Source organism: Rhinoraja longicauda, chromosome 1, assembly GCF_053455715.1.
Source record: "Rhinoraja longicauda isolate Sanriku21f chromosome 1, sRhiLon1.1, whole genome shotgun sequence".
NCBI classification, from domain to species: domain Eukaryota; kingdom Metazoa; phylum Chordata; class Chondrichthyes; order Rajiformes; family Arhynchobatidae; genus Rhinoraja; species Rhinoraja longicauda.
Window position 1 is genome coordinate 93,661,020 of NC_135953.1, and position 23,967 is coordinate 93,684,986.

General features: G+C 42.7%; 1 protein-coding gene across 4 annotated transcripts in view; it reads right to left on the bottom strand.

The window, feature by feature from the left end:
- LOC144595246 (bifunctional heparan sulfate N-deacetylase/N-sulfotransferase 4-like) overlaps positions 1–23,967 on the bottom strand; it is a 717,307-nt gene that overhangs the window by 44,144 nt on the left and 649,196 nt on the right. The window lies entirely within an intron of this gene.

Here is a 23,967-nt window from a genome sequence, read left to right on the forward strand (position 1 = left end):
CCAGTGAATACAAGCCCAGTCGACTCATTCTTTCATCATATGTCAGTCCCGCCATCCCAGGAATTAACTTGGTGAACCTAAGCTGCACTCCCTCAATAGCAAGAATGTCCTTCCTCAAATTAGGAGACCACAATTGCACACAATACACCAGGTGCTAAAGTATTGTTCTTTTCAGTCTTTTTCATTTTGTGGTCTTCCAAAATGTCCGTGTAATTTATGTATAATTTATGTTGCCTGAGTCCATGTACCTGTGGTGCTGCTGCAAGCATGATTTTCATTGCAGTGCATTGTCCATATGACAATAAAATCAATGAGATTTGATTTGTCTTAAAGACGCAAAGGGGACAGAATTTTTTTACAAGGGATGTAACTTGGACTGGAGGGTTTGTGTTATAAGGAGAGACTAGAAAGCTGGGGCTTTTTTTCCCTGATGCAAAAGAACCTGAGCGGTGACCATATAGAAGTCATGAGGGGCATGGATAAGGTTTAGTTTGGTTTAGTTTAGATATACAGCATGGAAATAGGCCCTTCGGCTGACCGATTCCACACTGACCTTTGATCCTTGCACATTAACACTAGGAACAATTTTTACATATATATGTACCAAGCCAATTAACCTTCAAACCTGTATGTCTTTGGAGTGTTGGAGGAAACAGATGTTCTCGGAGAAAACCCACGCAGGTCACGGGGAGAACATATAAACTCCATACAGACAAGCACCCATAGCCAGGATCGAACCTGGGTCTCCGGTGCTGTAGGTGCTGCAACTCTACCGCTGCGCCACCGTGCCGCCCTAATGATTGGTTGCCCAATGTAGCAGAAACTAGTGGGCATCAATTTAAGGTGGTAGTGAAAAAATTTGAAGGAGATCTGAGGAGCAAATTTGTTACACAGAGGGTGCTGAGCATGAGGAATAAACTGCCAGACGATATTGTGGAGGTGTCTACTCCTTATACACTAACTGTGCAGCCAAATACTAATCCACCTCAATCTATAAGTTTGAAGTTGACACCATCATAGTCAGCGAGAGGTAGTACAGAAAGAAAATTGAGAACCTAGTAGCTTTGTGCCAAGACAACTACATCTCCCTCAATGTCAGCAAGACAAAGGTGATAGTGATTGACTTCAGGAAATGAAATAGTACACACACCCCAGTCTACATCGGTGGCACCAAAGTAGAGATGTTAAAAAGGTTCAAGTTCCTAGGAATAAGTATCGCGAGCAGTTTGTCCCAGACCAGCCACATTGAAACTATGAGCAAGAAAGCACACCAAAGCCTCTACTTCCTTAGAAGGCTTTGGAAGTTCGATATGTCTCCAACAATCCTCACAAATTTCTACAGATACGTCTTGGAAAGCACCTCATCAGGATTCATCACAGCCTGGCTTGGGAACAGCTCCATCCAAGATCACAAGAAATTGCAGAGTGTTGTGGATGTAGCCCAGACCATCACGCAAACCAGGCTCACTTCCATCAACTTAATCTACATTCCACGTTGCCTCGACAAGGCCACTAGCATAATCAAGGACCAGTCTCAATCCGGTCACTCCCCCTTCACCTCTCTCCCATCAGGCAAGAGCTATAGATGTTTGAAAACACATACCTCCAGATTCAGAAGCAATTTTATTCCCAGCTGTTATCAGGCAACTGAATGGTCCTCCCATCAGCTCGAGTGCAATTCTGACCTCCCTCATTAGAAACCTTTCAACTTAAAAAAAAATCGGACTTCAGTTATATCTTTGTACTAAATGTTGCACCCTTTATCCTTTATCTTTGCGCTATGGATGACTTGGTTGTGTTCATGTATAATGTTTTTTGGACTGGATGGCACGCAAACAAAAGCGTTTCACTGTATCTCAGTAGCCATGATAATAATAATAAACTAAAATGACAATATTGAAATGCATTTAGACAGGTGCATGGATAGAAAAGGTTGAAGGGATATGGGACAGGGAATAGGGACTAGCATAGGTAAGCAATTTTGTTAGCATGGATGAGTTGGGTTGAAAGGCTTGTTACTGTGCTGAATAATTGTGTAACCAGTTCAGTTTAGCTTATTGTCACGTGTATCAAGGTACAGTGGAAAGTTTTTTTTGCGTGCTATCCAATTATGATTACATCGAGCCACTCACAGTGTATAGATACATGATAACGTTTAGTGCAAGCTAAAGCCAGCCAAATCCAATCAAGGATCATCTGAGGGTCACCAATGTGGTAGATAGTAGTTCAGCACTGCTCTCTGGTTGAGGTAGGATGGTTCAGTTGCCTGATAACAGCTGGGAAGAAACAGTCCCTGAATCTGAGGGTGTACGTTTTCACACTTCTATACCTTTTTGCCTGATGGGAGAGGGGAGAAGAGGGAATGGCCAGGGTGCGATTCGTCCTTGATTTTACTGCTACACTTGCACTTGAGTCACTACACCACATGAAGATTTCACAGGGAAAAAATTACTCCTGGTTGTGCTAGTGCAATACCATTGACCTTGGCTTTGAAGACTGATATCATATTGCAAAATAATTAGCATGAAGAGTTACACTGGATTAAGCAAAGTTCATTATGTGTAGATAATAAAAAGCACAAATGCAATTAAAAACTGTAATCAGGTTATTTATACCTGGATTATCTCCGACATCTCTCTCCCGTTTCTGGACCTCACCATCTCCATCACAGGAGACAGACTAGTGACGGACATTTACTATAAACCCACTGACTCGCACAGCTATCTGGACTACACTTCTTCCCACCCGGTCCCCTGCAAAAAGTCTATCCCCTTCTCCCAATTCCTCCGTCTACGCCGCATCTGCGCCCGGGATGAAGTGTTTCACACTAGGGCTTCCGAGATGTCCTCGTTCTTCAGGAAACGGGGCTTCCCCTCCTCCATTATAGATGAGGCTCTCACTAGGGTCTCTTATACATCCCGCTGCTCCACTCTTGCTCCCCCTCCCCCCACTCGCACCAAGGACAGAATCCCCCTCGTTCTCACCTTCCACCCCACCAGCCAGCGGATCCAACATATCATCCACCAACATTTCCGTCACCTACAACGGGACCCACCACTGGCCATATCTTCCCATCCCCTCCCCTCTCTGCATTCCGCAGAGACCGTTCCTTCCGTAACTCCCTGGTCCACTCGTCCCTTCCTACCCAAACCACCCCAACACCGGGCACTTTCCCCTGCAACCGCACGAGATGCAACACCTGTCCCTTTACCTCCCCCCTCAACTCCATCCAAGGACCCAAACAGTCTTTCCAGGTGAGACAGAGGTTCACCTGCACCTCCTCCAACCTCATCTGTTGCATCCGCTGCTCTAGATGTCAACTCATTTACATCGGCGAAACCAAGCGCAGGCTCGGCGATCGCTTCGCTGAACACCTGCGCCATTAACAAAACTGATCTCCCGGTGGCCGAGCACTTCAACTCCTCCTCCCATTCCCAGTCTGACCTTTCTGTCATGGGCCTCCTCCAGTGCCATAGTGAGGCCCACCGGAAATTGGAGGAACAGCACCTCATATTTCGCCTGGGCAGTTTGCAGCCCAGTGGTATGAACGTCGACTTCTCCAACTTTGGATAGTCCCTCTGTCCCTCCCTTCCCCTCCCCCTTCCCAGATCTCCCTCTATCTTCCTGTCTCCACCTATATCCTTCCTTTGTCCCGCCCCCCTGACATCAGTCTGAAGAAGGGTCTCGACCCGAAACGTCACCCATTCCTTCTCTCCCGAGATGCTGCCTGACCTGCTGAGTTACTCCAGCATTTTGTGAATAAATTGATTTGTACCAGCATCTGCAGTTATTTTCTTATATTTTTGACTGGAGGTGCTTAACAAAATTCCCTTCCACCATTCTAAGAGATTGCAGTCAGTTTGTGACACCTGGTCTACTAGTTTTACAGGTTAGAGCTCATATTTTAAGAAAAGCCGGTCTGAGAATCCCACAAATCACTTCATGTTTCTGTTTCTTTGCATCACTTATGGATTCTTCACTTTTCAAGTAACCTATCAAATATATTTTTGGTCTATGACTGCCAAACTATAAGGAGATTTATTTTTTAAATGCATCTTTGACGTCAACTCAACTCTTTAAAACAATATTTAAATCACACTTGAAACTGCTGTAGTTCACAAATATTCAGCATGTGTGACATAAACAATGTTGGCATAATAAGCACATACAAACAACAGTAAAACTCTTCATCACGGACAGCCAAGACTTTATTGGTGCTGGACTAGCAGTTTTTATGGACTATTGGATTTTATTCTGATTAATACTCTAACATACTTGTAACTCACCTTTTTTTAGATGTTGTGCAGATGAATAATACATTTTCCACTGAGCTATATAAGTTCAGAAGGAAATAGATCCAGGGAGCTTAAAGGCTGTGTGGGACGAGGACCCCAATAGATTATGGGGAGTATGGGAATGTGATCCTGTTGTGTGGAAAGAAAGCAAAGGGAGAGGGGACCCAGTGAGTGAATATGGAGCAGAGAAACCAAGATCCCACTGAGTGAAAGGGCAGTGTTGGAACTGAGATCCATTGTGCAAAGTGATTGCAAGAATTGGTGTCCTGAAATGTTAAAGGGAGTGCTGAAACCAGGACCCCAGTGTGTGAAAGTGAACGCATGCACCAGAGCTGTGACATGTTAATGGGAGTGCAGGATCCAGTGCACTGGTCTGTTGAAGGGAGCCCAGGAACCGGGGCCTTGCAGTGTCAAAGGGAGCATGGGAAAGGGAACATGGGAAATGGGGTTCTATTGTGTTAAAGGGAGCAAAGGGAACAAGGTCCTGATGCTTTAATGGGAGCATGGAAAATGGGGTTCTGGTGTGTTAAAAGCGCTGGAAGTTATAAACTCCTGGAAAAGAGAGCCTTGGAACTGGGATCCTGGTTTGTAAAAAGGAAACCAGGAATCATCACCCGGTGAACCAGAAGCCAAACTATCAAGATTTCTGAATAAGCAGATAATGGATATTCTTGTAGTTTATTCTATGTATACCAACAAATCCAATCCTAATAGCAATGTATTTTTGATATGATTTACATTTAAGTTGACTTGGAAATATGCAGCAGGGCTTCATGAATGAATGGGGTAGGAATGATTTTGTTTTCTTACAGAAGAAACTAAATCCCTGCTGATTATTGTCGATTCTGTGCTGAAGCACAATTGTGCATAAAACATCTCAATTATGTATCATCTGAGACCCCCCGCATCCCACTTACATAGTCCCTCTCCCTTGTGAGTGAGGAACTGATGTGTACTCTCAAAATATGTAATAATGATTAAATGTCAAGGAATTACATCCAAAAATTCAGGCATGGCACCACTCTAGCAATCACCATATCTGATATTCTCGGAGTCTGATATTCTCAGAGTCTGATTTTCTGGGTGATCTTGCATAAGGAAGAAGGAAATCCACATTAGACAAGAAATGGTGTTGGGTAGACTGATGGGACTGAAGGCTGATAAATCCCCAGGGCCTGGTGGTCTGCATCCCAGAGTACTTAAGGAGGTGGCTCTAGAAATTGTGGATGCATTGGTGATCATTTTCCAATGTTCTATAGATTCAGGATCAGTTCCTGTGGATTGGAGGGTAGGTAATGTTATCCCACTTTTTAAGAAAGGAGGGAGAGAGAAAACGGGAAATTATAGACCAGTTAGTCTGACATCAAAGACAAAAATGCGGAGCGTTTGGATAGCAGTAAAGGGATCGTTCCGAGTCAGCATGGATTTACGAAGGGGAAATCATGCTTGACTAATCTTCTGGAATTTTTTGAGGATGTAACTAGGAAAATTGACAGGGGAGAGCCGGTGGATGTGGTGTACCTCGACTTTCAGAAAGCCTTCGACAAGGTCCCACATAGGAGATTAGTGGGCAAAATTAGAGCACATGGTATTGGAGGTAGGGTACTGACATGGATAGAAAATTGGTTGACAGATAGATAGCAAAGAGTGGGGATAAATGGGTCCCTTTCAGAATGGCAGGCAGTGACTAGTGGGGTAACGCAAGGCTCGGTGCTGGGACTGCAGCTATTTACAATATACATTAATGACTTACATGAAGGGATTAAAAGTACCATTAGCAAATTTGCAGATGATACAAAGCTGGGTGGTAGTGTGAACTGTGAGGAAGATGCTATGAGGTTGCAGGGTGACTTGGACAGGTTGTGTGAGTGGGCGGATGCATGGCAGATGCAGTTTAATGTGGATAAGTTTGAGGTTATCCACTTTGGTGGTAAGAATAGGAAGGCAGATTATTATCTGAATGGTGTCAAGTTAGGGAAAGGGGACGTACAACGAGATCTGGGTGTCCTAGTGCATCAGTCACTGAAACGAAGCATGCAGGTACAGCAGGCAGTGAAGAAAGCCAATGGAATGTTGGCCTTCATAACAAGAGGAGTTGAGTATAAGAGCAAAGAGGTACTTCTGCAGTTGTACAGGGCCCTAATGAGACTGTACCCGGAGTACTGTGTGTAGTTTTGGTCTCCAAATTTGAGGAAGGATATTCTTGCTATTGAGGGCGTGCAGCGAAGGTTTACTAGGTTGATTTCCGGAATGGCGGGACTGTCATATGTTGAAAGACTGGGGCGACTAGGCTTGTATACACTGGAATTTAGAAGGATGAGAGGGGATCTTATCGAAACATATAGGATTATTAAGGGGTTGGACACATTAGAGGCAGGAAACACGTACCCAATGTTGGGGGAGTCCAGAACCAGGGGCCACAGTTTAAGAATAAGGGGTAGGCCATTTAGAACGGAGATGAGGAAAAACGTTTTCAGTCAGAGTGTTGTAAATCTGTGGAATTCTCTGCCTCAGAAGGCAGTGGAGGTCAATTATCTGAATGCATTCAAGAGAGGGCTAGATAGAGCTCTTAAGGATAGCGGAGTCAGGGGGTATGGGGAGAAGGCAGGAACAGGGTACTGATTGAGAATGGTCAGCCATGATCACATTGAATGGCGGTGCTGGCTCGAAGGGCTGAATGGCCTACTCCTGCACCTATTGTCTATTGTCTGTAAGAAGTCTTGTTGAGAGTTGTCCTACTTAACAATATGTAATCAATATCAATTAACTTGGAGTTTACAGTTTCTCGGCTCGCCCTACACTTTCAGGACTACACAGGAATGCTTTTTTCAATGGGAATACTGTGAGCGAATGAGCAGCCGCAATGGAAAGAAGCTTTGTGAGTGAGGTCCCGGCACATAAATGGCTATCTGAGATATTTCTCCTGTTGATATTGTTGTGTTTGAACTATTTTTTTGCCTATTTTTAGGCAAATGATCTCCAAAGTCACGCATTGCCTTCATAACATGCAGTCCATGTATTTTTACAGGGACCTAAGCTATGGAAGATCCTCAAGCAGATGTAATGTCAGTAACTAACTGCATCTGGCAGCAATGGTCAGTCAACATTGCTGAGAGTCACATCTATTGAACTCCATTTCTGCATAACTTCTCTCTGTAGGTATTCACAGCTCAGGAGGGAGACACAGACAAGAGTAATAACCCTGGAGTTACTACCCTGTGTATGATCATGTAGGGATCTATTAAAACAAAGCCAGGTATCTCTTAACTCTCTGCCAAGGACAAATGAGTCCTTGGATCAGATCAAGTGACAATTTTGAAGGAAATAAAAATACAGGAAACTGCAAACAAAGAAAGACAAATGACAAGGTACAGAGAAAACACACAGCAGATGGTGAAGCCTAAAAAAAAAAGCAGAAAATGCTGGAACATTTCAGGTTTATCATCTGTTAAATGTTTACTGGCATTTTCTGCTTTTGTTGCAGCAAGTGGGAGGACCAGTAATAGGGCCAAACAACAATAAACTGAGGCTCTTGAACAACTCCAGACGTCAAGCCAACTGTGCAAGACCAAAGCAGCTTCCGTCAACAGCACAGGAAACAGAGAAACGTGACTGGGCAGGCGATTGATCCTATTCTGCCATTCAATGAGATCATTACTGATCTGTGTCCAAATTCATTGTACATGATTTTTCCCTGTATCCCTTAATAAATCGGCCAATGAGTTGAAGTTGAGGCAAGGGATATGATTCTTAAAAAACAATCTGTTGTACAGCAGCAGAAGAGATGGGAACATAAAATCATGTCAGACATAGCAGTGATTAAATGAAATTATAGAGCGTGGACTGGCAATACTATTGAGCATTTAAAACAAAGGGAAGGGAAATGTAAATCCTCCATATGGGGAGGGGGCAGGTGAGGGAGTGGTTGACGATAAATGAGGAATGAACAAGCTTGACACAATTACTTTGGCAAGGTATCAACAGTTTTGACTAAAAGAAATTTCGAGGATCAAAGCATTTCTTTTGATAGTGTCATAACTTTAGGCTCTGGAACAAAATGTTTGATCTTTATTTTCTTTGCCACAAGTCTTGGTGGCAATTATCATTTTTGACTAAAGCATTCGAACATACGAATTAATCTGCTGTCAATTGTTGAGCAATTGTCTCAAATAAAGCTCCATTGTCTCCAACTGGGGAACATAGGAGATCAGAAATATCTACATTAACCTTCAATTTTCTTCCACTTTTGCTGTCTCTCATTACTCTGTCCTTTTGTTTAACTGTCGTATATATTCACTTGCGATTTTACATAAATATTGCTATAAGTCTGGTTTTCTAATATTTCCTTCTCATTTAACCTGCACTCGAAGAGTCTGAGGAATCTGCAGGAGGCAATCTGCTGGGCCTTCCATGGAAGAGTATTCAAAAGGATTTGAACTCACTCACTCACTCACTCACTCACTCACTCACTCACTCACTCACTCACTCACTCACTCACTCACTCACTCACTCACTCACTCACTCACTCACTCACTCACTCACTCACTCACTCACTCACTCACTCACTCACTCACTCTCACTCACTCACTCACTCACTCACTCACTCACTGGAATTTAGAAGGATGAGAGGGGATCTTATCGAAACATATAAGATTATTAAGGGGTTGGACACGTTAGAGGCAGGAAACATGTTCCCAACGTTGGGGGAGTCCAGAACAAGGGGCCACAGTTTAAGAATAAGGGGTAGGCCATTTAGAACGGAGATGAGGAAAAAAGTTTTCAGTCAGAGAGTTGTAAATCTGTGGAATTCTCTGCCTCAGAAGGCAGTGGAGGCCAATTCTCTGAATGCATTCAAGAGAGAGCTAGATAGAGCTCTTAAGGATAGCGGAGTCAGGGGGTATGGGGAGAAGGCAGGAACGGGGTACTGATTGAGAATGATCAGCCATGATCTCATTGAATGGTGGTGCTGGCTCGAAGGGCCGAATGGCCTCCTCCTGCACCTATTGTCTATTGTCTGAAAAACAGTCCATAAGATAGAACCTCCTTCTCCCATTGCAAACACTATTTCACTCTAACATTGCTAGAATATTGTGACTGTCATCTGCACCATTTACTAAATGTGCATTAGTTACTCTCCTGGCCTCTATAACACTAATTCTAAAACCCATCACTTCCATTGTTAACAGGGACAAGAGTAGTGAAGAACTCTTTTGACATGTTGCCTTAAAGGTTTGTCGGTTAATTGGCTTGGTATGTATGTAATTTATCCCTAGTGTGTGTAGGGCAGTGCTAATGCGTGGGGATCGCTTGTTGCGGACTCGGGTCGAAGGGCCTGTTTCCACACTGTATCTCTAAACTAAACATTGCCCATGGCTAACTGATGTTAAGAGGTGTTGGTGAGTCATTTTCTTGATCTGCTGCAAGTGAGATACTTGTATTTCTGGATATGGAGTTACAAGATGTTTGAAAAATTGGATTTACATCTTGTTCCTGTACGCGGTTATGGGGGTAACATACAAACTCCATACAGACAGCGTATGTACAGCGTATGATCCATAATCGGGATCAAACTCTGGCACTGAAAGCGCATCAGATCTACCACTACGCCAATGTGCCGCACCCAATGATTGTTGGAATTACCATTAACACTTGCATCCCATTATTGAAAGTACAGTGTGTACACAATAAATAAAATGGAATGATGTGACAATCAGATTAAAATATGTTATTACTCAGCGTCCACTGCCGATTGCAGAATTTTGTTTGTTTCAAATGCACACGAGCTTAACATTTGGGGTTGGATTTCACCTTCGAATCTTAACTCTGCTTTTGGTCAGGCACTTTGTTACAAGCACCCTCTCTTTCTCCATGAATCATAAGATCATAAGTGATAGTAGTAGAATTAGGCCATTCAGCCCATCAAGTCTACTCCGCCATTCAATCATGGCTGATCTATCTCTCCCTCCTAACCCCATTCTCCTGCCTTCATCCCATGACTCTGGGGACTGGAGAAAGACTCTTGGTCCTGCTGCCCCATATTTACCTTCTGCTTCTTCCAGGACAGCTCCAAAAGCCATCAGAAATTTTCGACAGGCAAGGCATTAAAATCCCTCAGGGCCCCCTTAGAGTAATTTCAATTTACATATATTTATGAGGCTTTTACAGAAGGGCAAAGTGTTGCAAAAGAAATCAGTTAAGCATGCTGCATTGAGAACATATGTTTGTAACTTGTCAGAACTGATATAAATTGCACACGTAATCAGAAATATCTTGAAGAATATATTTTCATTTCCAATGATGCAATATTCTACATTCATGATTTTGCCTGCAGGATTGACACTACAGTTCAAAGATTAAAAGAAAAGCTTAAATACAAGAAATAATTAAGGAAGTATCTTTTAAAAAATATATCCTGATGACAATTTGAAAAAAAACGTTAATATCCAAAGGATGAAAGGTGTCACAGCAAGCAGCAGTGATGCCCTGGGGGGCTGTCAGCAGAGCCCTGGAGCAGTCATCTGCTGTCCTCCTTCAAGGTGACAGCATTTGTAATCCCCTGCCTGCCACCCTGCCTGTTGCCCATCAGCCAGGCAGTCTGGACTGCCACTGCCTTTGCCAAAACGCTGCAATCTGCCACAAGCTCTCTGCAGCCACCGGTGACTTTTCAACAACCACGCTGCAGTCGCTAGGCAACAAAAGGACACAGATGACAGGCACCGAGGGAGCGCACTAATGCCTGGTTGAATTATCGGTGCCAAGCGGCATGCTTCTATTAATTTGGGCTGATGTGTTCAATGTGTACTTATTATGACCAAGCAGAAAGTGGAAGGTAAGCAGCATCCCAGTCCCAATGAGTTGTTCACAGACAGATGGCTACAAAAAGACTCAATACCTCAAGAACCCTCCTGAGTGGTCCAGGTGGTGAACCACATTGTTTATGAACGCTGATAATTTACTCAATGCCTTCTGTGTGACAGCAAACTTCTTTAGGCAAATAGGAGCATTTTCATCTGTGGAATGGTCTTCAATAGTCATCACAGTGCCAGAGACCCGTTTTCCATCCTGACCTTGGGTGGTGTGGAGTTTTCACGTTCTTCCTGTGATCACATGTGTTTCCCCCAGGTGCTCCAGTTTCCTTCCCATATCCTGAAGAACTCCGGATGTCAATTAATTGGCCTCTGTAAAATGCCCCGAGAGTTAGGACCACACAGAACTAGTGTGAACAGGTGATTGATGATCGGCGTGGATTCGGTGGATTGAAGGGCTGGTTTCCACACAGTATTTTTAATCAATCAAAAAGAATACTGCAATGAAAGCTGACACCTCACATGGAAGGTCAGATGTTGCCCAGCAGTCTTGTCCAGCAGTCATTCTTTCATATGTATTGGTAACTCAAATGCTGATGGCACAGCAGAATGAAGCTATCATGACTACACTGCCCAACATGGTGCACTCTGAATACAGGTCACGTCCAGATAATGAATGCGAGCCCGTTTGGGTGTGGGAGTGTCCGTATGTCAGGTGCTCGCAACCCAGAGATGGCCTGTAGTCAATTACCACCAAGGCACCAAGGGAGTGGAATGCCTTTCAACTTGAATTCCACCCAGTGGTGAAATGTAATGTCTGTAAACCAAAGCACTTGCAGTCAAACTGCTGACTCCCAGCCCTCTGCAATCCTCGAGAAATCACCTAATTATTCTGCCTCTTTTTTTCTGGCAAAGGATAATGAAATGCAGACACTCACTTTGAAGAAGAGTATTGGTGAACTTCCTGACGCAACAGCAGAATGAAATAATACAGCTATCTTGGACATCAATAGAATACGCTGCGACTGAAAATCTGGAACAAGAACGACAAGTACTGGAAACACTCGACAGGTCAGGCAGCTTCTGTTAACATCAGTTTTGACATTGTCTTTAACGTGGACTGATAACCCTGTATCTCTTTCCACTGATGTGGCCTGACCTGCTGACCTTCCCAGCCTTTTCTGTTTTTATTCCAAATCTCTTCATCTTTGGCCTGGAACGATAAAACGTAAGTAGTAGGAGCAGGGGGAAGTCATTCAACTTGTAGCTGCTCTGCCGTTCAATAAGACGTACAGGTTTGTAGGTTAATTGGCTGGGCAAATGTAAAAATTGTCCCTAGTGGGTGTAGGATAGTGTTAATGTGCGGGGATCGCTGGGCGGCGCAGACCCAGTGGGCCGAAGGGCCTGTTTCTGCGCTGTATCACTAAATCTAAAAAAATCTAAATCTAAAAAAAACTAAATAAGACCACGACCCATAATTTACCTCAGCCCCACTTTCCTGCACTGAACCAATATCGTTCCCTTAATATCTAAAGGATTATCACCATGGTACCCTTTGTAGCCAGAGGTGCTTCACTCGGGGTGTAACCATGATTCAACGATGTGGCTGCTCAATGTTCTGTTATAAACATCTCTCTCCCTCCTCACCTTCCCTCCCAGCAGCATGTCCTGCTTTGCAAGCCCTATGCTCATTCTCTTTGTCAGGCTACAACACATTTAGATCATGTACTGGCCCTGCTCTGGATGAGCGTCAACTTTCTTGGGAAATGGCTACTCAGGAATTCAGACAGAAAGAATGTTTTCCCATAGGCATGGACTAAGTGGGCTGAGAGCCTCGCTTCTGTATTGTGTGATTCTGCAATTCAAAATTCAAAGTTCATGACAGAGTTAACAAATGAGAATATAAGCAGAATTTTAAAAGGCAAGTTTCCGATTTTCCATTGCCAACATTTTGGGGCTGCATGCTCAAGAAAAACACATAAATTCTTGACATGCACCCCACAGAGTGTTTCCAAACTGAAAGCATCAATTTGTCAAGTCTGGCTGCAAAGAACATTGACACATTTCACAAAGGACTGGAGAAATGTTTAGAAAATCTGCATGATAAGAATGACTTTTTTAAGAACTCTCTTCCTTGCAGCTGATCAAAAAAGGAGTCAACACTGGAATTAGAGTTTCAATACAATCACCGTGATAAATGAATTATTCTTATTTTTCAGTTCTTAGCACTGGAGTACTGGAACATGGAGAAAGTAGCTGGCCTGTGTGATAGCAGCAAAATAAATGAATACATGCAACTTTGCAAGCTTTAGCAAAGGCCACACACTCAACAGCACAGAACGATGTCTACCAGAAAAATGTCAAATTAGAAACAAATTTATATCCTTCACGAGTCAAAGGCCAACAATCATAAATCTTCCTCCTGGCTTCTGGCTGTTTGAGCTGCCAGCACCAAAAGATATTTGCTTCAAACACAGAGCAGTTAAAGCATGGCAACACGATTAAAATTTAACAAGCATACTTTCTTGTTTTTTTTGGTTATCGCGCTACATCCAGTTTTGGTTCTCTAGAGGTTCTGAAGAATGAAACGTGGTCTGAGAAAGGGGCCCTACCAGGGTAGATGCTGAGAGGTAGTTTCTTTTGGTGGGGTAGTTTTATCTAGGGGGCTGGATAAAGAATTGGTAACTCTAGGCTAAGAGGAGGAGGAAATTCTTTTCTGCAGTAAAGAATAAACTGCTGGAACAACACAGTTGGTTAAGCAGCATCTATGGAGGCAAAGAGATGATTAACATTTTAGGTTGAGACCCTGCACCAGTACAGAGATTGTTAGAGGAAAGATAGCCAGTAAATAGAAATTAGGGGAGGGGTGAGACAGAGGCAGGTATGCAACAAGTGAAACCAGATAGAGTCAGAGTCCGACAGCACTGAAACATGCCTTGCAGACCGACTCGTCCACGCTGAGCCAGATACACATACCAGCAAGATCCATTTACAGTGTCCCCCATAATGTTTGGGACAAAGACCCATTATTTTTTTATTTGTCTCTGTACTCCATAATTTGAGATTTGGTTCAGAAAAAAATCACATGTGGTTAAAGTGCACATTGTCAGATTTTATTAAAGACCATTATTATACATTTTGGTTTCACCATGTAGAAATTACAGCAGTGTTTAGACACAGTCCCCCCATTTCAGGGCACCATAATGTTTGTGACACACGGCTTCACAGGCATTTGTAATTGCTCAGGTGTGTTTAATTGCCTCCTTAATGCAGGTATAAGAGAGCTCTCAGCACCTAGTATTTCCTCAAGTCTTTCCATCACCTTTGGAAACTTTTATTGCTGTTTATCAACATGAGGACCAAAGTTGTGCCAATGAAAGTCAAAGAAGCCATTATGAGACTGAGAAACAAGAATAAAACTGTTAGAGACATCAGCCAAACCTGAGGCTTGCCAAAATCCACTGTTTGGAACATCATTAAGAAGAAAGAGAGCACTAGTGAGCTTACTAATCGCAAAGGAACTGGCAGGCCAAGGAAGACCTCCACAGTTGATGACAGAAGAATTCTCTCTAAAATAAAGAAAAATCCCCAAACGCCTGTCCGACAGATCAGAAACACTCTTCAGGAGTCAGGTGTGGATTTGTCAATGACCACTGTCCGCAGAAGACTTCATGAACAGAAATACAGAGGCTACACTGCAAGATGCAAACCACTGGTTAGCCGCAAAAATAGGATGGCCAGGTTACAGTTTGCCAAGACGTACTTAAAAGAGCAACCACAGATCTGGAAAAAGTTCTTGTGGATTGATGAGATGACGATTAACATATCAGAGTGATGGCAAGAGCAAAGTATAGAGGTGATAAGGAACTGCACAAGATCCAAAGCATACCATTTCATCTGTAAAACATGGTGGTGGGGGTGATGTGGCCTGGGCATGTAAGGCTGCTGAAGGTACTGGCTCACTTATCTTCATTGATGATACAACTGCTGATGGTAGTAGCATAATAAATTCTGTAGTGTATAGACACATCCAATCTGCTCAAGTTCAAACAAATGCCTCAAAACTCATTGGTCGACGGTTCATTCTACAGCAAGACAATTATCTGACTTTCAAGCATAAATGCAAAATAAAAAAATAGAAACATAAAAAATAGGTGCAGGAGTCGGCCATTCGGCCCTTCGAGCCAGCACCGCCATTCAATATGATCATGGCTGATCATCCTAAAGGGCCTGTCCCACGTAGGCGATTGTAAGGTGACTGCCGGCGACTAGGCTGTCACCGACAGTTCGCCGGCATGATCGCGAGGAGTCTTCAAAGAATTGTTGTGGATCTCGGCGCGTCGCTGAGAAATCAACCGATTTGAAATTTCTCGGTGACAGCTGGCTTGTCGCCAGGTATTGCTTATTGCGGGCGCTGTCGCATGCTGTCCCCAGGTTTGCTAGGTTCTCTTAGATGCATTTAGAAGCACATAATATTAAATTAAGTAAAGTCATTTGAAGATACCATAAAATACTTGTGTTTAACCAAGTTATTTACCGTCAGGACATTGGACATGTAGATTGGAGGCGACAGTTTGACAGTCAGGTAAGCGTGGGAATTTTCGTGATGTTTATGGCCATCAGCGATTACATTTAAAGTAGGCTCCCAACCCAGATATGCAACCAAGAAACCAGATATGCATCTCCTGTACATTTTCAAAGAATGCCCACACTCCGCACAAAAATCCATTTAACCATGTTTAAAATTAAATTTCTTAATATTGCTATTAGTAAACTGGAAGTCAATCCAATTTATGCCTTGTTACCGTGAAGCTTGGTTTTCAAGTAACCCGGGCAAGATGTTATATTTCAAAACTCTGAAGTAATTACTAACTTGTCAGTGATTTCAGCAAAAATTAGGACGCCAGAGAAGCACTGATAAGCGTGGGAATTTCACAATGTTTCCGAAGATGGTGTAATCTCGACCTGACTCGGTATTGTCGTGGTCATTGTCGTAGGGTAAAAGAAAATTTCAGCGATCTGCTACGACTTTGACAATCGCCGGCAGTCGCCAAAAAATCGCCTAAGTGGGATAGGCCCTTAAATCAGTACCCCATTCCTGCTTTCTCCCCATAATCCCTTGATTCCATTAGCCCTAAGAGCTGTATCTAACTCTCTCTTAAAAACATCCAGTGAATTGGCCTCCACTGCCTTCTGAGGCAGAGAATCCCACAGATTCCCAACTCTCTGAGTGAAAAAGTTTTCCTCATCTCAGTCCTAAATGGCCCACCCCATATTCTTAAACTGTGACCCCTGGTTCTGGACTCCCCCAACATCGGAAACATTTTGCCTGCATCTAGCCTGTACAACCCCTTAAGAATTGTATATGTTTCTATAAGATCTCCTCTCATCCTTCTAAATTCCAGTGAATACAAGCCTAGTCGACCCATTCAAATATAAATAAAACATCCAGCCTTTTTTTATTTCCTACCGACTTTATTGAAAGGAAATCTTGAACCTGCATGGCCATAGTTTTCCAAATTGTATACACTAGAACTGTTGTAGCCTATTGAACTATTGAATTAGAATCACTGCTCTCCTTTCACCTCCAGTGTTTAGTTCATGCTGAGGCCAGGCTGACAGGATCTCCTCTTGTTTTAAGTTAGAAGAGTTTATAGTTAAAAAGAAAAGTTGGAGGGTTGCCAAACCTTTTCATATTGAAGTTGCAAAACTGTGCATGGTTTAATTTGAATTGGCAATTTATTTGAGGAAGACTGGCAGGCATAGGAAGCAGTAATATAAATGATCCAGTCTTGCCATGCTGTTCTTGGTTGAGTGGGAAGGCCCATCGTGGCAGTACAATACAATACAATACAATATATCTTTATTGTCATTGTACCCAGAGGCTCAAGCTGTCTCTACCCAATGCAGCATCTTAATGTTGGCATCACTGCAACTATGAAGTGCAAAAGTGCTTTATTTTCCTCATAATTTTCTGATAAATATTTCTATCTCTTCCATATTTAGTTTATGGCCCTGACCTAAACAATCTGCAATATTCCATTTGTGTTTTAAAAATAATCTCTACTTGGAAACTGTGGAAATTCAAGGTGGATTGTTAAATAGCCAGTGTCCCTTTGATCAGTGAGGAATATCACACTTGCATAAGGTATTGGAGTAACTCAGAGGGTCAGGCAGCATCTCTGGAGACCATGAATAGATGATGTTCCAGATCAGCACCAACCTTCTGAGTCTGAGGAAGGGACCCAAAACATCGTCTACCTATGTCATTCAGAGATGTTGCTTGACCTGCTAAGTTACTCCAGAACTTTGTATTTTTATTTTGTAGACTCAGGATGGCAAGTCCTTTTCCATGCAAAGGTAAATGTTTTAACTATTAGTGTTAAAAGTATATTTGTATGCATTTAGCATAGTGCGTGTATTTGAAAGTAGGTAATTATTGCTATTAGGCATTTGACATTCCTTCACCATATTCAGAGATGCTATCAGGAATGTGACACCTGGCACCCACATATTCTATTCCTTCATACTTCATGTTAACTTCATGAATGGCATTCACAAATTTGACAGAACAGCTGACACGCATGGAATGCTGAAATTGAACTTTTGTTCCACTCGAATAATCTCTCTTAATGATGCCAAATTATCACTCACAAATTTAATAACTTTCCATTTTATTTTCTCTCTCCCACAAGATGTCACATTGGTTCTGTTGAATACAAATTTAAGGTTGCTTCTGTAAGTTGCAGTTATGATTATAATCAGCTTGTGGTAAATTCACCCTTACCTTCTTTACATTGGCAAGAAAGAGTTAGATTTAGCTTTTGGGGCTAACGGAATCAAGGGATATGGGGAGAAAGCAGGAAAGAGGTACTGATTTTGGATGATCAGCCATGATCATATTGAAATGTGATGGTGGCTCGAAGGGCCGAATGGCCTACTCCTGCACCTTTTTTCTATGTTTCTATGACAAGTAGAATCTCAACAGGAACATGATGCAAATAATATATTGTTTATACGGGAAAGGGCAGAATCTCAAAATTACGTGTCATTTTATGGTCCCAAAGAATATTTATTTTATTCGGTCATCTGGAAGCATATCATTTAGTTTTCGAAACACCCAGAGAATACTTTAGTGTTTAGAACACATTTGCTTATATTTTATGATCGAGTGACTTGTTTTAAAACAAAGCAACCAGATCAATAGTGCAGCAGTTAATATGCTTCCTTGACGTGTGTGGCTCATGAACATAAAACAGAGAACATCACAGTACAACGGCTGGTCCTTCAGCCCAGAACATCTGTGTCAAACAGAATGCCAAGTTAAACTAACTTCCTCTGCTTGCTCATTGTTCCTATCCTTCCCTGCATATTCTCTGGATATCCATGTGTCTCTCATGGTGGTGAAGAACTTTCTTGGTACATTGGTCTTCATCAGGGAATTGAGTACAGAAGTTGGGGCATTATGTTACAGTTGTACAAGATGTTGGTGAGTCCACACTTGGAGCATTTTATCCAGTTTTGAGCACCCTTTTATAGCAAAGATGGTATTAAGCTGGAAAAGGTGCAAAGAAGATTTATGAGGATGTTGCTGGGACTCAAAGGCCAGAGTTATTGGGAGAGGTTGAACAGTCTAAGACATCATTTCTTGGAGCACAGGAGGATGAGGAATGATTTTATAGAAGTGTATAAAATCATGAGGGGAATAGAAAGAATGAATACACAGATAATGGGACCAAGAAATAGAGAGCATAGTGAGAATTGCATGAATGAACACCATAGTCTGTCAAAACAGCATGCTACTAGCTAACAGTGGGAGGATGTTTATAGACATAGACATAGAAAATAGGTGCAAGGAGGAGGCCATTTGGCTCTTTGAGCCAGCATCGCCATTCATGGTGATCATGGCTGATCATCCACAATCAGTAACCTGTGCCTGCCTTCTCCCCATATCCCTTGATTCCACTAGCCCCTAGAGCTCTATCTAACTCTCTTTTAAATTCATCCAGTGAATTGGTCTCCACTGCCTTCTGTGGCAGAGAATTCCACAAATTCATAATTCCCTGGGTGAAAAACTCCCAGTTTTAAATGGCCTCCCCTTTATTCTTAGACTGTGGCACCTGGTTCTGGACTCCCCCAACATTGGGACCATTTTTCCTGCATCTAGCTTGTCCAGTCCTTTCATAATTTTATACATCTCTATAAGATTCCCTATCATCCTTCTAAACTCCAGTGAATACAAGCCCAGTCTTTCCAATCTTTCCTTATTTGACATTGCTGCCATCCCGGGGATCCCGTGAACCTATGCTGCACTGACTCAATAGCAAGTACATCCTTCCTCAAATTAGGAGACCAAAACTGCACACAATATCCCAGATGTGGTCTCACCAGGGCCCTATACAACTGTAGAAGGACCTCTTTACTCCTATACTCAAATCCTCATTATGAAGGCCAACATGCCATTAGCTTTCTTCACTACCTGCTGTACCTACATGCTTACTTTCAGTGACTGGTGTACAAGGACATCCAGATCTCGATGCACTTCCCCTTTACCTAATCTGACACCATTGAGATAATAATCTGCCTCCTTGTTTTTGCCATCAAAGTAGATAACCTCACATTTATCTACATTATAGTTCATCTGCCATGTATCTGCCCACTCACTCAACCTATCCAAATCACCCCGCAACCTCCTAACATCCTCTTCGCAGTTCACACTGCCAACCAACTTTGTGTCATCTGCAAACTTGCTAGTGTTACTTCCAATTCCATCATCCAAATCACTAATATATATTGTTAATAATTGCGGCCCCAGTACCGAGCCTTGTGGCACTTCACTCGCCACTGCCTGCCATTCTTCACACAGAGAGTGGTGAGTCTGTGGAATTCTCTGCCACAGAAGGTAGTTGAGGCCAGTTCATTGGCTATATTTAAGAGGGAGTTAGATGTGGCCCTTGTGGCTAAAGGGATCAGGGGGTATGGAGAGAAGGCAGGTACAGGTTACTGAGCTGGATGATCAGCCATGATCACATTGAATGGCGGTGCAGGCTCGAAGGGCCGAATGGCCTACTCCTGCACCTATTTTCGATGTTTCTATGTTTCTATGACCCGTTTATTCTTACTCTTTGCTTCCTGTCTGCCAACCAATTCTCTATCCATGTCAATATCCTACCCCCGTGGTTTGGCAACTGGCATAACAATCTCTTCTGGCATTGCATAATGTTACTTTGGTTAAATAATGTGATGCCCATCCACATACTGTATGGGGAAACGGGAGACTGCAGATCCTGAGACGTGGAGCAAAAAAGAAACCGTTGCAAGAACTCATTGGGTCGGGTAGCATCTGTGGAAGCAAAAGGATGATGGACAGTTCAGGATGAAACCTGCATCAGGACATCGAGTTTATACGGGAAGCTAATCAGTATGTAAAAGTGAGAGGAAGAGGTGCGATAGAATATAGTAGATGATAAGTGGAGCCAGATAAAGAGAAGGAGCCAGGTGGGAGGAGGGTGATAAAGCTAGGTGAACATGTGCTTTCTGTCAATATGGAATTCTATGAAACCACTTGCCTACACCCAGAAATACTGAAAGATTTGAACCTGACTACGGGCGGCGTCTGTACGGAGTTTGTACGTTCTCCCCGTGACCTGCGTGGGTTTTCTCCGAGATCTTTGGTTTCCTCCCACACTCCAAAGACGTACAGGTATGTAGGTTAATTGGCTGCGTAAATGTAAAAATTGTCCCTAGTGTGTGTGGGATAGTGTTAATGTGCGGGGATCGCTGGGCGGCGCGGACCCGGTAGGCCGAAGGGCCTGTTTCCGCGCTGTATCTCTAAATAAATCTAAATCTAAATCTAAACTATGCGACCACAACTATTGAAACTGTATTTAATCACCTGCTACTAGTTTGATGCATAAAGAGTACAAGCCTCGATGTACTTTCCTCATTGCTAGAGTTCAGAGTGATTCTCCCAGGAGATTCATCCACCAGGTCTCCCCTGATGTGTATTAAGTAAAGACCTGTTACATCTACAGTCCTCACAGACCAGACTCCCACCCATCTCCACAGACAAAAGAGAGATTGAGCCCCCTGGTTTTCACCTTTCACCCCACTAGCTTTCACATCCAGCACATAATTATTTGCCACCTCCACCAATTCTAAAGGGATCTCACCACCAGGCACACCTTCCCCTCTCTCCCACTGTCTGATTCATTCAAGGTCACCACACCTTAGCAGAGCTTTCCAAATCTTCTCTGAGTACAGATGAGGTGACAGATTACTGGAGGACAGCAAGCACAGTACCTTTATTCAAGAAGGGAGCAGAGATTAGCTAGGTTATTGCAGGCAAGTGAATCCAGCATTGGCAGTAGAGGAAACATTTCTGAGGGACAGGAATACTACACTTCAAAATACAGGTGTTGGTTAGGGACAGTCAGCATGGTTTTGTTAATGTAGACCCCATCTGTCTAATCTGATTGATTTTTTCAAAGAAGTAATATAACAAAATAAATTAATACAGACAGAGCAGATGGCATGGATTCAATAAGGTCTTTGACAAGATCCCACATGGAAACTGATCTGAAAGGTTTTTGTTTGGTTAATTAATTGTTAGCTACAGCACGGAAACAGGTCTTTCAGCCCAACAACATCAATCATTAATCACCCGTTTACACTAGTTCTATGTTATCCCACTTTCACGTCAACACACTAGGGGCAATTTATGACGGGCAATTAACCTTTAGGATGTGGGAGGAAACTGGAGCATCCTGAAGAAATCCATGTCGTCTCGGAGACAATGTGCAGAATCCACATGGACAGCATCTGAAGTCATGATCATTTTAGGATTTAAATCAAATTGACAAACTGGATCAAAAGTTGCTTTACTCATAAAATGTAGGGGGCTTCTTTCATGACTAGAAGCCTGTGGCCAGAGGTATCCCATAAAGATTGGTGCTGGGACTCTTACTGTTTGTCAAATAAATTAATAATCCGGACTTGAATACAGGAGGAGTGATTAGTAAATTTGCAGATACAAAAAATGTTGGTGATAGTCGAAAGTGAAGTAGATAGTCTGTGGTTACAGAATATATTGATCAACAAGTAAGCGGTTCAGAGCAAAGGGGTGACGGGGGTTTAATCTAGTGTGAGCAAATGTATTTTGGGAGGTTTAATAAGAGTAGGACATACACCATGAATGGCAAGGCCCTGGAGATTATTGAAGAATCGAGGGGCTTTGGTGATCAAGTCCAACGATCATTAAAAGTGCTAGCACAGGTAGAGTAGGTGGTGAAGGCATAAGAACGCTGGCCTTCATTAGGCAGGGCATATAATACAATAACATGCAGGACCTTGTACAACTTCATAAATCTAACGTTCGGTCACAGTGGAATATTATGTGCAGCTGAGGTTGCACACCATAGGATGGATATGATTGCAATGGAAAAAGGATTGCTCTGGAAGCAGAGAAGATTCACCAGGATGTTGCTGGGATGAGCTATTTAAGTTCTGAGGATAGACTGGGTTTGTTTGCCTTGGAGTGGTGGAGACTGAGGAGTGCCTGATGAAGGTGGACAAAATTATGAGGGGCCTCGTTAGGTTGGATAGTGAGTGGGTTTTCCCATAACACCTATGTCTAAAAACAAATGGCATAGTTTTAAGGTAAACCTGGCAGAGAGGCAGAGTTAGGGAGAAGGGTCTCAACCTGAAACATCACCGATATCTTTTCTCCAGAGATGCTGCCTGACCCGTTGAGTTACTCCAGTATTTTGTGTCTATTTATTTATCACAGAAGGTGGTTGCAATCTGCAACACCGACTAAGAAAGTGGTAGAAGCATGTACTCTTACATTTAAAATGTAAAAGGATGGGCGCTTGAAGCACTGAGACATAGAATGCTGACACCAAGTGTGGGGAAAGGGATTAGCATAGATGTGTGGGGATTATGGACTGTGGATCCTATTTCTGTCTTGTATGACTCTATGAAAACAGAGATTATTACACCCAATCTATATTGCTCCTGACTTTTCAGCAGTACAAACATGTGTTCAGGAATCTCATCAATCTGAAAGTTGCCACATAGATCACTGCATCTGGTTATCTGATTTGCATTCACTTTCAGCAAGATTGAACAGGATTCAATTTTGAGGTTGGGTGGCCAGTGACGGTCTTATTAAACTTACAATAGTGTAACTCTACACTGCAAGTGGAACTGAATGCCTGGAAGCCAGAGTTAAATTATAGCCTTGTTTAGATTATATAACATGATTGGTTTGCTCATTTCATGCCAATGGAAGTTCAGTTGTCTCTTCTGCATTCATGAATCAAATAGTTAAACTAATTGTAGTAATGAAGGCCAAAATAGACTAGCTGTGTTTGCCATCATTGGAGATGTTTAATTTTATAACTTTTCCTGCATTTGTCAAAAACATGATTTTATTAAAATCACAAGATGAACTGCAAATGCAAATAGGATTGAAAATGAGAAGGGCTTCTTTACAGCTATGTGATTCTTGTCAGTCAGCACGCAGTCTACTTGCTTCTGCATGGATTGCCTGACAATTCAGCATGGAGCAGTGCAGACACAGAAAATCTCCAATTTGTTTTGAATGCTAGTACACTCAATTATTGGCACAGCATGTGCTTGGAGTGAATATCAACAATTCTCACTCCATTTAGTCCAGTTGTGTCGTCGACCGGGCATGTCTGGTAGCCCTGCTACTAATAAACGTAACTCAGGCAAACAACATAATGTGCTTCTAATTGGCACATGGACTCATTAGGTCTTGCCCTTTCAGAGATATTCTCCAAGTCTACCCATCTCTTCCCCCCCACCCCACCCCCCCACCAATAGTCAATAGTCAATAGTCG